The sequence below is a fragment of the Bombyx mori genome, chromosome 13 (genome assembly GCF_030269925.1).
Source record: "Bombyx mori chromosome 13, ASM3026992v2".
NCBI lineage: Eukaryota > Metazoa > Arthropoda > Insecta > Lepidoptera > Bombycidae > Bombyx > Bombyx mori.
The window spans coordinates 2125764-2141955 of record NC_085119.1 but is presented as its reverse complement, the minus strand read 5'-3'; the positions used below and the strand labels follow the sequence as shown (position 1 = coordinate 2141955).

The window sequence follows — 16192 nt, the reverse complement described above, 5'->3', positions numbered from 1 at the left end:
TGTCGTGGCCGCCGCTAATTTATTCTTCGATCGCGACGGGGCAACGCAAGGCCGCCGTCACCCGAAACATGTCTTGTCGGATCTGCAGAATCTACCACCGGATCGGAAACGCGACCCACTGAGAAGATCCGGCGAGAAACTCAGTGGGCTGTGTCTATGGGTTAATTTACTCGTCGAGCCCTTCGTCGCAAGCGACGGGTTCGACGAGGACGGTGACCGGTAGCCACTTAGGCTAACAGCGTATAAAATAATAAAAAATTTATGGATTTGTGCAATTTTTTTCTATTAGCAAAAATATCGAATACTTTATTAAATTTTTATAAGTAACCAAATAATTGTAACTCTAATTAACGGTATATTCAAATATCAACAAATAAATAACAACTTAGTACTCCGTGACAACTACGGAAAAAAGGTGATAAAGGCGAGATTAAACCGCAAAGGAAGTGTAAATTATTTTAACGCCACACGAAAAACTAAGAAACTACCGAAAGCAAGTCTCATTTATGTTTTGAAGAATCAATATACACAGCATTTTCCTTAAACAATTCCATCGTTCTATAAATAAGAAACAATTAACCGACAGACATTAAGAAAATTAAGAAATGTTAAACTACAATATCATCGAAATATAACCTTAGCCCTCTAAAACCGAGATTTGTCTCCATTCATTTGAATCAACAATAATTATCAAGACGGTCATCATTTGTCTTGCGACGTCTGGCCATCAAAGGTGAAAGTGATGAGAGAGATACAAAATACAGAATCGTGTACGAAGGACGGAGGTAGTGAAACTCTAAAATCAGGTACCGTTTCTTGTTAAGTAACATCGGCATTACAAGCCTTTATTATGTAAGTTTTCTTATTAATGCCATGACTCGCTTTTTTTTCTGAGTTGCCCTACTGACGTTGTCTATGAAGTTTCACTTACATCGTTTTAGTAAAGCCGGTGTACGGGCAAAAGAAATCAAAGCAAATGAATGTTTTTTTTTTCTACCTAGGCTGATAGCCTTGAGAGGCTATGTCAGCGTAACCAGACAAGTAGGTTATCTCTCGGGGCTCAAACCAGGAGGCCCTAGCAAGAGCACTGCTTAGCTTACTGAGAAGACCCGGCGAGAAACTCAGTGGGCTGTGTCTATGGGTTAATTTACTCGTCGAGCCCTTGGTTGCAAGCGACGGGTTCGGCGAGGACTGGGACCGGAACGAATGTACTGATAATATAAAAACAAATTAAGTAATAGTCACACGACATCCAACATGCCATCACGGAGCATACCATTTTCAATTCTATGGACTGGTTATAAAACACAAAAATTCGTACGTCAATGTCAAGCCTAATAAGGGTTCTTGTGTTAATTTAACATCAGGTAGGTACGCCGTGAGTTTGTCTATTTTACTAATTACACAATAATAACGAATTTAACGCTAAAGTAATAAAATGAACGTCTTGAAACACTCAATTAAATGTCTCTCGGTACGAGATTGTACGTTCTAAATTCATTCTCATAATCTGGTTAACATAATACGAGAGGTGTAATAGGTTTCCGCGGTGTACTCGCTCTGCGTACTATATGTACGGTATAACACCATTTCCCGGAATAGTCGACCGCGGCTCTATGATTATATCATTATTACCTTCGCACACAATCAAATTAGAAGTATGCTTCACAATGATATGTTGAGTTTGGGAATCGGAGCGACATTTGAATTTCGTTCCCGATCCACTAACGGTGCTTTTAGGTGCGTTGAGCTCACCGTATTCGTCGAACCCGAAGGGTTCGACAAAGGGTTCGTAGTCTATGGTTTTTTTTTTCAACTCTCACGCTCAACAACCCGCGTCCGAACCTTGCATGAGACAGAACTCATGAAAAGGCAAAGGGGGGAAAGTGAAGCGTTTAGTGCGGAGCACATCTCTCCCATCACCCTCCCCCTCGGGACGCCGGACCGGCGGTCGTCGGCGCCACGACCACCAGCCCTCTCGGTCGAGCAGGCTATCCGGAGCCCGCCTAGATGTCGCCGGTTAGAATGGGTTATCCTACGGAATACCCCGCCGGGTCAGAACCAGCGTGGGTCGAGGATAGCCGGCCTTCCATCACCCGGATGTTCTTGCGTAAAACGCGTGCAGAGCACTTGCATGTCGTCTTCTTAGGCCCCCTTCGCCGGTCCACAGACTGACATGTGAAGGGGGCGCGAAACACGTAGAGGGCCAGGGCTTGGGCGAGATCCACCTCACTGTCCCCCGCTCGACGGCGGCGGGCTTGCGCGTCTCTCACGTGCCCCGCCGCCTCCTTTTGCAAGATGGTGCACTCGCAGAAGTCAAGCATCGCCTTCCACGACTCGTCGTCGCTGAGCATCGATGCCACAACACTCGGCAACGACAAGTCGTTTCCTATTTTTACGACGAGGACACGGTGCTACCACTCCCATGCGGGGCAGGCAACGAGCGTGTGCTCTGCCGTGTTCGAGTCGCAACCACAATAGTGGCACTCTGCCGTCGGCTCGGCTCCGATCCGGTGCAGGAACTCACCGAAGCAACCATGCCCAGTGAGCACCTGCGTAAGCTGGAAAGTGAGGCGTCCTCTGTCACGATTCACCCAGTCCACAAGAACTGGGCGAATCGCCTCGACGGTCCTACGACCAGTCGAAGGATCGGCCAGCCGCCTGGACCATGATTCCAGCACGGACCGCCGAGATTGGGCCCTCCGCGCTCTGACCACACTAGGGCCGGGACGCGCCACGCCCCAGGCACGAAGGTCAGCCAGCCACTGATAGTCAGCGGCGAGCGCCTCCGCCTCCAGAACCCAAGGCGGCGTCCCAGCCAGTACACACGCCACCTCAAAGGAGATGGTGCGATAACCACGGATGACCCTGACCGCGATGGTGCGTTGCGGCCGTTGCAGCAACTTCGCCACCCCCGCGGCCAGGGACAGTTGAAATTTGTATAATCGATACCGAATGAGACACGATCAGTACTGTCTTTTATGCCAAAAAGCAGTCTTGCCGTGTATTTTGAAGGCAGCTGCTATAAAATAGTATTGAGTTTTTGAACTCATATCTCAAGGTCGCGGCAGTCATGTCTAAGAAGTCGTAAGGTCGAGCAGTTCATCTTTAGTCATAATAAAACGTGCTGAGGTTTATGTAAATTATGATTCCTCGATCAGCGCTTTCTCAGTGACGACACTTCAGTGCTAAGGGCAGAGACTCATAAAATTATAATGCGGAGCCATGTAGTTTTTAGATATTTCTCGATTTTCAAAATTACGAATACTATGTATGTTTATAAGCCTACAAAAAAATACAAGAAAGCATATAAGAATAAAAAATACAAGAAGAAAGAAGAAGAAGAAAGCAACAATACAAGAACAAAGCTTATTTATTTTTATTTCTCACCGAAAATCGGTAATGTCAATTCGAAAAGTTTTTATTATTTATTTATTTATGTACACACAAAAAAGAAGACATAGTACAGAGTAATAGGAAAAATATGTACAAAGGCACTGCTTATTTCCTTAAGAAATCTCTTCCAGCAGACCTGCGAGAAGATTATGAGAATATTAATTAAAAGTGATGAGTGTGTGTAGAACAGCTAACTTAAAAAATACAACATGAGAATTATAGTAATGCACATACACATAGCAAATATTGTTAAACTTGAATACAAAATATTAAAAGTAACACAGTTTTTAATTTTTCTTCAGATCATTCATTTACTTATGATAATCTCTTCTATTATATTATAGCCAATATAGAGCAAGCAATATTTTCTAGCAAGCTTTGACATTCGCCTGGGAATGTCGATACTGAAGTATTTATATCTTACTTTCATTCATTTTGAACAAAACCTTTTTAAAAAGGTCTTAACTATTTGCGACAGCCATGGACAACTGATAAATCCTTTTCGAAGAGTTCTCTTTTGGTTTAACAATTGAATACTTTCTCCTGCTATTCAAAAACACCTGACAGCCGTTCCCAGCGATATCACATCGTGTAGTTCTCATACGCGATACACATGCAGGTGGCTTTGATTAGATATATATAATCCACTGACTCGGTGGTATAGTAATTAGCGTGACTGACTGTTGTACCGAGGGTCGCGGGTTCGATTCCCACGTCGATTAAACATAATGTGTGATGAACAGGTTTGTTTGCTCTTTATTTGGCTGTTTATCTATACAAATATATAAATCTACAATGGTTTTTACGGATGTTCCGTTATAACTACTGAAACATGCATCCGATTGACTTGAAGCTTGGTATTCATGTAGAAAACGCATGTACTTAATGGATAGGCTAATATTTATATGAATCTTGGACTCCCTACACCAGTTGTGGGGGCGTTAATGATCAGAATGTTTGTGGGGGTTAGAAATAATAATGTTAATTTTAAATGCCCAGCGAAGCGGATAAGGTACAGCTAGTTATCTATATATTGATAGATATATAAGTGTACACTTCTGGATACGGTCTAGGTGTATTAAATTCGTTTCTCGCAATAATACGCTCTGGATAGTTTCTCCAAAATATATTGCCGGTAAAAATCACGTTGTTCCGATTTAAACAAAGTAAAGTGTCATCTTTTGACATTGACATAAATTGACATCGATTTTTTTTGTATGTGGGCCTATTTTTGTACCTAGTTTCTAAAATAAATTTATGTTCCTCAGTCACTGTTACTCATAACACAGGAATCTTAAAATTGGGGCCGGATGACCGTACCTGATTTGTTCTTATTCCATTAGTAAATGTATTCTTAGTTTGACGATTTTTTTTTGCGTTAAGAGTGCAGAATGACTTCACGCCTCACCTAGTATTAAATGGCATAGACATAGTAATGTGAACTTGGAATTCACTTCAGGACATGAAATTTGAAAATTTTTCTATTGCGTACTGCCTAAATTACTAGATTACTTTCAACGTATAGTCGTCAAATCTGTATATATATTTTGTAATCTATGGTAATTGAAATTCTAAAATTAAAAGTGAATTAGACTAATTAATTAGGCTTAAAAACAATTAAAAACAATAAAAAGTTCAAAAGAAATTAATAATATGTACAATACATGAAAGCAAACATTTAAATTATAATGAATATTAATAAAGTGAAATTCACACCCTAATTAATTTTTAAATTAATTTAAACCACAAAACAACGCACATAATTATGCCTCTCTGACTTTCTTTGAAACAGAACATTTATCTAAGATGTCGTTCCGAAGAGTTTTGTGACTGCCAATGGAATACAAAATCAATAATTCGTTTTTCTGATTTACTAATCATTGTCCAAAAGTCAGATTGCCGGCTTTGATAATAGTCGATATAATGTATTGTTTTTTTTTATTACCAATTCTCATAGTTATATTGACTTTTAATCTATTGCATAGCTTTTATAGCGTACCTTGAGCGCGGCGACCGAATCATGAAATTCCGTAACGGAAAAAACCTAACACCCCTCACTCCGCCTACCATGTAGCTCGCGTTCAACACATTCACACGTTGCGCTTGTGTAGTGTTTGTGAATAAGCGCGTGGCGTGACGTCATACTGCATGCGCATCATGAAAAATCTGCCCATCTCTCTCTCGCGCGGTCTAGCTTATGAGTGTGAAGGGGACAGTTAATGTTTTGCTTTTATTAATGTTTAATATAGCGTGGTCTTGTTTTATTATTGTTTTAATATTAAATTATCATTGCCTATGATAAAAAATGCCATGCAATAGCTTTACCGCGACAGTTCCCGAGTGCCACACGTTTTTTTTTTGTAGCTATTTATTGTGTTTGAACTAGCGATATTAGTTTGACTTGAAGTTCTTATTAAGCTTACCCCACGCGCGCCATTCAATATTAACTCATTCTATGTTTAAGTAACTCAATGTATGTATTTTTATACACAGCTTATATTACTTTATAATTTTAATTAATTCTTTAATCAAGAAAGTATGCGTCTCAAAAACGAGACCAACTTTTATGAACTCTCGACATCCAAGCTTTTACCGATAAAAGCGATCACAACAACCATTCAAAAGCTTCAATGTAATTTTATCATAAAACGAAAGCTTTTTCTTCACTTTCAACAAAAAATAATAAATTTGTGCAATTTCCTTTTTTTTTAATCGATTATATAGTTTATTATTTATTGAAATATTCACATACACATTTCAAAACAGCAAAGGCTTTAAAACAATTTATATACATATATACATACATATATTAAGTATATAGAAAAGAACAAATAGAATTATTAAAAAATTTCATAGCGAATTTTTTTTTTATTCCTTAGATGGGTAGACGAGCTCACAGCCCACCTGGTGTTAAGTGGTCACTGGAGCCCATAGAAATCTACGACGTAAATGCGCCACCCACCTTGAGTAGTTCTAAGGTCTCAAGTATAATTACAACAGCTACCCCACCCTTAAAACCGAAACGCATTACTGCTTCACGGCAGAAATAGGCGGGGTGGTGGTACCTACCCGCGCGGACTCACAAGAGGTCCTACCACCAATATAAATATATTTTTTTGTAAAATAAAAAAACTCAATTCCAAATCAAACTTTTCCAATGTCTATGACGGTGAACTCGAGGTGGTATTGCTGTCATACGATTTGTTTGTCGTTAAGCTCTGGTGAATATTTTGCAGAATAATAATTTTTACGATGCAATTGAAACAGTTACATGTCCTTGAGACGACCGCTTGCATTGTGGAATTGGGCTACTTATGGACTCCGGTAAGAACCACTGCAGAACGTCAGATAGGTCATGGATAGATGGCTCTATCAGGCTACTTCACATAGTCACTATAGAACTGATACTTCGAACTCATATCTCAAGGTGAGTGGCGGCATTTACGTTGTTGATGTCCACGGGCTTCGGTAAACACTTGACTCCAGCCAGGCCGTGAGCTCGCCGCATCCGTCAAGCAATAAAATAAAAAAATCAAAATAGGTATCTATTGTATTTTAATGACGTGCCATTGACATGAGTCATCTGATAAAATTAAAAAATCGAAACATTTCCTACTAAAACAAGTTTCAAGTTCAAAGTCGCGTCCGATATTTAAATTAGCATAATGACCGTATTGATAGTTTAATAACATTAGATAATATAATGTTAATTTATTTAAATCAAATTCACGTTATTCTGAATACAAAGTTAGCGTTTCCCATTTTCTTCGCCAATTACTCTTGTTACACGTCCATTCAAGATTGTATAGGAATAATGTTTTTAGAGTTCATGTTCATATAGATATAGGAGTTTCTTTATTGGAACGAAGTTCCTTATGGGACTTATGGGACAGGTCCAAAATATCGGAGACTCATTAAAAGTAAATTGATGTAAGAATAAAAATTATTGTTACGATAATAATCTTACAGTTTTTATTCTCATTATAGATAGTTCAAATAGTTTACAGATATCGTCATTACGGCCACAAAAACTGCGAGATTTTGCCGTAAAAATTGTTTTAGTTATGTCCACTACTCAGCAAAACCGAAAAAAAATATTCTAATGAACCCATTAAATATTATTATTTATACTGGGAACGGAAGTTTAGATCTCCGTTACGATAGGAACAGATAGGATAATGACGCGTGCGCGATCTCATGACAAGCCGTATTGCTACCACCAAAGGCGACTCTTAGCATTTAAGATAAGGCTTCAACAGCTTATTATGAAATTGTGATCAAAATTATGACGGTCCCAAGTAATTATCTTGCAGGTATGCTGCGGTAGGCAGCGGCTTGGCTCTGCCCCTGGCATTGCTGAAGTCCATGGGCGACGGTAACCACTCACCATCAGATGGGCCGTATGCTCAACTGCCTACAAGGGCAATAAAAAAAATTTATCTGTTATTCCATTAAAATATGTTATCAATTAGTATTTAATTTGATGAGGTTTTGTGTAACAGCTAGTTTTATTGTATTTGTCACTTTTAATTGATATATCATCAAGTTTGACAACCATGTTTATATTTGAATAAATGATTATAAAAAGAACAAAAACATTGATCTAATAATGACCTTGAAACTTTTGTAACGAAATTCTTAAATCCCCACTTGTAATTTCATCAAACTTTGATTTATTAGATTGGTCTTGACAGAGACTATCCACAGGTCGCAAGTCGTATAAATGCAAACTAAATGCTAATCGATCAAAAATATTGAGCATACTTCACTCACACATTACGTACAGTGCGCCATGCGCAATTTAAAATTCCAGGGTGAAGGAATAACATCGTGGAGTAAAAATCAAACCCTCAAAAAGTATAATTTGCGTAATTACTGGTGGTGGGTCTTCTTGTGAGTCCGCACAGGTAGGTACCACCACCCTGCCTATTTCTACCGTGAAGCAGTAATGCGTTTCGGTTTGAAGGGTGGGGCAGCCGTTGTAAATAAACTGAGATCTTAGAACTGATATTTCAAGGTGGGTGGTGGCATTTACGTTGTAGATGTCTATGGGCTCCGGTAATCACTGAACAGTCTTGGCACCGGGTGGGCCGTGAGCTCGTCCACCCACCTAAGCAATAAAAAATAAAAAAATTGGTATGTGTGACCAGCTTCGAGAAACGACCTCTTGAATGTGAGGTGCGTGTAATACCACTGTACTACAAGCGCAAATAAATCATGCACTCATATTAAAATTTATAAATAACTAGCTGACCCGGCAGACTTCGTAGTGCCTCAATCGATAAATAAAAGACACATCAAGGGGACACATCAAAGGAAAAACAAAATTGTTATTTTTACTTAATTCCGAGCATTTTCATATTTATCTACCTTTTAAACCTTCTCTGGACTTCCACAAAAAATTCAAGACCAAAATTAGCCAAATCGGTCCAGCCGTTCTTGAGTTTTAGCGAGACTAACAAACAGCAATTCATTTTTATATATAGAGATCTTTTTTTTTTTATTCTTAACAAATTCCTCAATACGGCATTACCCACAACTTCGAAACTTTGTAATCGATGACAAAAAACTTAAAAACGTAACAGTTTAAATACGTACCAATTCTGTTTTTTTTTTTTAAATACACTATAACACTCACTTTATTGACGGCGCAAGTTAGGCGCCAGGCTTCCGACTACCGACTGCCTTCTCCAAGCGCGGAACCTCGCAAATCGCCTCCACCGTCGAGCGAAATGCACTTACGTAAGAATCGTTACACTGTGTACTCAATAAACGGTCATATTTGTAGTTTACACTTGAGATCTTCGCACATTCCCCGGTCACCGTTCTCGTTGAACCCGTCGCTTGCGACGAAGGGCTCGACGAGTAAATTAACCCTCAGACACAGCCCACTGAGTTTCTCGCCGGATCTTCTGAGTGGATCGCGTTTCCGATCCGGTGGTAGATTCTGCGAAGCACGGCTCTTGGGTTCGTGTTAGCAACGTCGTCAGGTTTGAGCCCCGTGAGCTCACCTACTAGTTAAGGTTACGCTGGAATAGCCTCTCAAGGCACATTGATCTGAGAGAACCACTTATACTCTCTTATTTTGTTATGGTACCATCTCTTGCCCTTAAGTCCGAATGATTAGGCAGACTACAATAGAATAATAAATAGGACACATTGACCGCATAACCCTAAGTGGGTTGCGCACTTAAGTACTTTTAACGCTTTATGCCTATTTCTGCCGTAAAGCAGTAATGCTCGAAGGGTGGGGCAGCCGTTGTAACTATACTAAGACCTTAGATCTTATATCTCAACGTAGGTGGCGGCATTTACGTTGTAGATATCTATGGGCTCCGGTAATCACTTAACACCTGGTGGGCCGTGAACTCGTCCACCCAGTTAAGCAATAAAAAAAAAATATATATATTTGTCCTCAAAGATTTTTCATGCGTTCCAGCTTTTTTTCTGTAATTTGAAACCTGGATCTCAGGTCTCAAGATACTGGCGTCTATTGACTTTGGCCATTTCGTTCAGGAATAGTTATATTAATGTCTATAAATGTCAGCTAATAATTTTTTTGGGTTATTAGTTAATTGAAGTCAAACAGGAGACTATACTAATATTATAAATTCCTGCGTCTACATTATTTAGCTATTTATCTTATATATCCTTTCTTTGTAGCTTTGAAATTATGTTTATATATAATATAAGTATCTGGACTATTGTGTACTATTTATAACAAAGTAAGAGGAAAATAAAAATATAATACTGTTTCTCTTGAAAATAAAATCTCTGGAAAATAAAATACTGTTTCTCTTTATAAATTTAATATCCTCTAGGCTCGAGCGACCATAATAAAAACATGTATTCTTATTAAAATAAATCTTAAACTTCTATTTATATTTTGGCGTAATTCAAGTTTACATGCAAAGAATTTGATTTGTTAATCCTCTATTAAAACATTGTCGTTTATTAATTACTAGACGACCATATTTTAATCTTCTTTTGTCATCAAATTACTTTCTATTCAGCTTTGCTTTAGTAGTTGCCTTGAAGTCGTCGTGGCCTAAAAGATAAGACGTCCGGTGCATTCGTGTTGAAGCGATGCACCGGTGTTCGAATCCCGCAGGCGGGTACCAATTTTTCTGATGAAATACGTACTCAGCAAATGTTCACGATTGACTTCCACGGTGAAGGAATAACATCGTGTAATAAAAGTGAAACCCGCAAAATTATAATTTGCGTAATTACTGATGGTAGGACCTGTTGTGAGTCCGCGCGGGTAGGTACCACCGCCCTGCCTATTTCTGCCGTGAAGCAGTAATGCGTTTCGGTTTGAAGGGTGGGGCAGCCGTTGTGACTATACTGAGACCTTAGATCTATATCTCAAGGTGTGTGGCGCATTTACGTTGTAGATGTCTATGGGCTCCAGTAACTACTTAACACCAGGTGGGCTGTCAGCTCGTCCACCCATCTAAGCAATAACTAAAAAAAAAAAAAAAGTACTCTCCAGAAGCCTCGTTTGAAGAAGGACATGTCATAGTCTGCCTACAAAAACAAAGCAAAAGACTTGTTTAATAAAGATATAAGAATAATACTAAATAATTAATAAAAATATAAGAATTAATTTTGCAACTAAATACCCTATAGTCGACGCGTATACCCAGAACTAACTACAAACAGGTAAATATACGTTTCCGTTGACCTTTAAGACTTTTGTCTCCATCAATATTTGTCGTCTGTAGTTTTACGACAAAAAAAGTATGTATAACTGAAAAAGAAATGCGACAAGTAAATGGGCTTGTAGTTAGATCAATATTCGATCATCTCAAATACTAAATTAAACATCAAAAAGATCAATCCCTCATTTATACTCTGTGCTGTATTTTGTGTTTTCGTACATTCTAGAATATATCGTTGATAATTTCATATGCGCTTGTGCCTAAATTTACTAACGCAATGCATAATATCCGGAGTTGGATGTTGAAAATAATTGAGTGATTGAATCGCGATTTATTGTTGTTATTGTTTTTGTGTTTTAATGATATTTCTTATTATCACACCGGCTCTGAATAATTCATTGTTTCCCGATACTGAGAATTCGTAATTAAACTTCCTGCTTGTGATTTGCTGCGAGCAAAATCGTTCAATAGAGAATACTGTCAAATGAATTATTATTATAGTATTTTATGCGCATTACATAATCAAAATTTCATGTTTTTTTTATTTTTATTTTGGTTTATTCAAAGTCCAAACACATTGGTAAGTAGCCGTTTAATTATAAAAAGTAAAATGTTGAAAGCTACAAAAGTTCTAAACGATTTGTATTTGTCAGTGAATTAGTGTGTGGCGGGTAGCCATCATACAACGCAAGATAATTGACAGATGCCTGAATCTCGCTTACGACATTTTCAAGATAAGCTTGCATATATACAAGTTCCGAACAACAACATTCGGACCTCCTCCCCACGACCTCTCACAGCTGGAGTCCCGCAAGGCTCTGTCCTCTCACCCCTCCTATTTAGCTTATTCGTCAACGACATTCCCCGGTCGCCGCCGACCCATTTAGCTTTATTCGCCGACGACACGACTGTTTACTATTCTAGTAGAAATAAGTCCCTAATCGCGAAGAAGCTTCAGAGCGCAGCCCTAGCCCTAGGACAGTGGTTCCAAAAATGGCGCATAGACATCAACCCAGCGAAAAGTACTGCTGTGCTATTTCAGAGGGGAAGCTCCACACGGATTTCCTCCCGGATTAGGAGGAGGAATCTCACACCCCCGATTACTCTCTTTAGACAACCCATACCCTGGGCTAGGAAGGTCAAGTACCTGGGCGTTACCCTGGATGCATCGATGACATTCCGCCCGCATATAAAATCAGTCCGTGACCGTGCCGCGTTTATTCTCGGTAGACTCTACCCCATGATCTGTAAGCGGAGTAAAATGTCCCTTCGGAACAAGGTGACACTTTACAAAACTTGCATAAGGCCCGTCATGACTTACGCGAGTGTGGTGTTCGCTCACGCGGCCCGCACACACATAGACACCCTCCAATCCCTACAATCCCGCTTTTGCAGGTTAGCTGTTGGGGCTCCGTGGTTCGTGAGGAACGTTGACCTACACGACGACCTGGGCCTCGAATCAATTCGGAAATACATGAAGTCAGCGTCGGAACGATACTTCGATAAGGCTATGCGTCATGATAATCGCCTTATCGTTGCCGCCGCTGACTACTCCCCGAATCCTGATCATGCAGGAGCCAGTCACCGTCGACGCCCTAGACACGTCCTTACGGATCCATCAGATCCAATAACCTTTGCATTAGATGCCTTCAGCTCTAATACTAGGGGCAGGCTTAGGGACCCCGGTAACCGTACTCGTCGAACTCGACAAAGAGGTCGACGTGCAACCTAACCCATGCATCAGCCCGCTGAGTTTCTCGCCGGATCTTCTCAGCGGGTCGCGATTCCGATCCGGTAGTAGATTCATTCGCGAAACAATTGCTCTTGAGTTGTTAGGTCTCCTTCGGAGGCGCTCGGGCAGTTGTTAGCAAATCCCGCCCCTCTTGGCTGAGCCTTTGCTCGCCCACCTGTCCTGGTGAAACTGGAAAGGCCTTCGGGCCACCAGTAAACCTTCAATCATAAAAAAAAAAAAAAAAAAAAAAACATTCGGACCGTCGGTCTACCGAGCAAATATCATCCGCTCGGTGGAAGATCTTCCCTTTGTCGTATATACGGCCCCAAAGTGGTGACCTGCGACGAGATGTGAACACGCAACCTTCTGATTCATCATCAGCGCATCAAGAACTTCGGCTACCACAATCCCCGCATTCTCGCAGATAAAACAAGTCATCGACAGTCGTCTCACAGCAAGCCAGCATCACAGCCTCAACAGGACCATCGCAGCCGACTCACCGCGCTTCCTGGTCCTACGGCACGCACCTACACTGCCTCATCGCGCAGCATTCAAGCTCAGTCTTGACTCACCGCAGACTTCGAGCAGCACTGGCGACAATCACGCAGCATTCAGCTCAGTTTCGACTCACCGCAAACTTCGAGCAGCACTGGCGACACGCACGCAGTATTGAAGCTCAACCTCGACTCACCGCAGGTTTAGAGCATCACTGGCACTTGCAAGCTAATCTCAGCACGGACAACGATAACTAAATATGACACGACCTCCAGTCTCGGAGGGGAGTGATGTGGCGGGTAGCCATCATACAACGCAAGATAATTGACAGATGCCTGAATCTCGCTTACGACATTTTCAAGATAAGCTTGCATATATACAAGTTCCGAACAACAACATTCGGACCGTCGGTCTACCGAGCAAATATCATCCGCTCGGTGGAAGATCTTCCTTTTGTCGTATATACGGCCCCAAAAGTGTATCAAAAATTAGATGGATATCTTAGTAGTGGCATATACCAAATAAAACGCCCCGTGTACTAGTATCGAGTGATGTGACTATCCTGGTACTCAAATCCCTCATGCGAGTACAATTTATTTGTAAGCTCTGTATTCTCGGGGTATACATTCTGTGGATATGTAGCGAATACAGAAACCGTGAATGTGGAAAAGCGGGTTTACAAACGATATTCATTTAGATACCTACATATTAGAATCCTTTTTATCAATGTGTATGTAACAATGTACCGAGTAGATCTGCGAGTAAAGAAATCTTTAGCCGCGAACGCGAACTTGGAGAAATTGGTGGTCACTAGAAAGGTCGAGGGCAAGCGACCAAGAGGCAGGAGCTCGACCCGTTGGACGGACCAGATTCGTGCAGCCCTTGATACCACAGAGCACGATGCTCTGCACTCAGCTGCAGATAGGAACAGATGGCGCTGCATTATAAAAAAATTCATGTGTGCAATTCACACGTGGTAGAAGTGAAACCTTCCAAAATTAAAATACAATTATCCTAAACGTCTTAAGTATATGTAAAATTTTGTCATTAGTAAATAATTGTAAGGTAGTGCCCTCTGTGAATTGATATTTTAATTTCACGTATAATCCTAAATTAAAATTCACTACAAGAGCTTTCATACACACGTTAGTATTAAAAAATCTCACAGATGGCGCTGTATTAAATAGTATGTATATTTCTGTCTCATTCTTTGCTGGCTTCATCCTACACATTTTTGTATTTGTGTCTCTTACCTGTCGTTTTTTCCGTTGCATCCGGTTTGAAATCACAACGATTCTAAAGAAGTTTTCACTTCAAAAACAAACTGTTTCAAGGCCATGACCACGACCCTGAATGAGGAAGCCGACGCAAGGAGGAGGAGCCGCGAACATAGGAATTGGGTCGCATTGTTTTAATCCGTGAATAGGAATGGCAAATAAGGAGCTTTAATTTGTACTTGCCGCGTGTGCCTGACTGACTTCGACGATGTCGGAATGGCATTGTGTAATTAAGCTCGCAAAATTTCTTAACTTGCAAAATAACTGGCAGTAGGGTGTATTTCGCCCCGCGCGGAAAGCCATGCATTCTATCTATAATATGCATTCTGGTTTGAAACACGGAACAGCCTTTTTACGACAGAATTGAGTCTTCATCCTCGTGTCTCGGGGTGGGTGACAGCTTCTACGTTACTATGTCTATAGGCTTCGGTATTAAAATTTAATAATTGTAGGATTGGTAAGAACGGAATGTATGAAGAGTGTGGAACGGAGCGTTAAGATGTGAGTGACAGAAAATACTGTCTTACTGGTGTACTTTTCACTGGTGGTAGGATCTCTTGTGGGTCCACACGGGTAGGTACCACCACCCTGCCTATTTCTGCTGTGAAGCAGTAATGCGTTTTGGCTTGAAGGGCGGGGCAGCCGTTGTAACTATACTGAGACCTTGAACTTAGATCTCAAGATGGATAGCGCATTTACGTTGTAGATGTCTATGGGCTTCAGTAACCACTTAACACCAGGTGGGCTGTGAGCTCGTCCACCCATCTAAGCAATAAATAAATAAAATAAATATTAAGAAAGGGAAAAGAGAATGACAGAATAAAAGAAAATGGCGTAAACAATAGAACGAGAAAGGCGTCAAAAAACTGTCAGATAATTTTTAATTATTATAAAAAAGAAAATTTGAGAAAAGAACATTAAAAGTGCAAACAAAAAGGAATAGTCTTATTTTATGTGCTACGGTCCCAATTCTGCATAATTATGTCCGAGAAGTTTCAAATGCATTGCCATCTAAATGGCCGCCATCGTTGTTTTATTTTACTAAGACAATGCCCAAGTCCGGCTCAGGCAGTGTTCCCCAAACAAGAGACCTTCGGCCAACGCTCACACGCAGTACCGACAGATACATTGACATTGACAACTGACAACCTATAAGACGTCAATCATATTGTACTAATAAATGATCGGAAAACAATGTTTCTTTCGTTCAGATGAGCGCTTATAAGCCGACACGTATTAAAGGATAAATAATACCTTTTTTGGTCCCTTCCACGCTTCCTTCCTGGTATCTTTAATCTTAGGGTGGACCTCAAATGATAGAGGAAATGAGGCACAGATAAAGCGTAAAAAGTTTTACAAGACCCTTGAGCGTGCAAGAGAGAGAGTATTCTTTATTGTACACCAAAAAACAAACAGTGCGATACATTAAATACAAAAAAGTACAGTTGGCTGTCTTATTGCTAAGAGCGATCTCTTCCAGACAACCATCAGGTGGACAAGAATCATTTGGAAATGAATTACGCGCGGTTTACCAATCCAGTGAAATATATATATACATACACATAAACATAGGTACATACACATATCCGTAAATATACATACAATTAATACACAATATAATATAATAA

The 16192-nt window shown here is 40.2% G+C and overlaps 1 protein-coding gene across 5 annotated transcripts in view; it reads right to left on the bottom strand.

The window, feature by feature from the left end:
* LOC101746391 (elongation of very long chain fatty acids protein 4) overlaps positions 1 to 16192 on the bottom strand; it is a 38025-nt gene that overhangs the window by 16541 nt on the left and 5292 nt on the right. For 2 of the 5 annotated variants that reach the window (XM_062671707.1, XM_062671710.1), the window contains exon 1: positions 8995 to 9072. The exons of 1 other annotated variant lie outside the window; for it this stretch is intronic. The gene's annotated coding sequence lies outside the window, so the exon portion shown is untranslated. Of the gene's footprint in view, positions 1 to 8994; positions 9094 to 16192 lie in introns of those variants that run through there. 2 more of the 5 variants (XM_038015144.2, XM_062671711.1) reach the window with 2 other exon arrangements.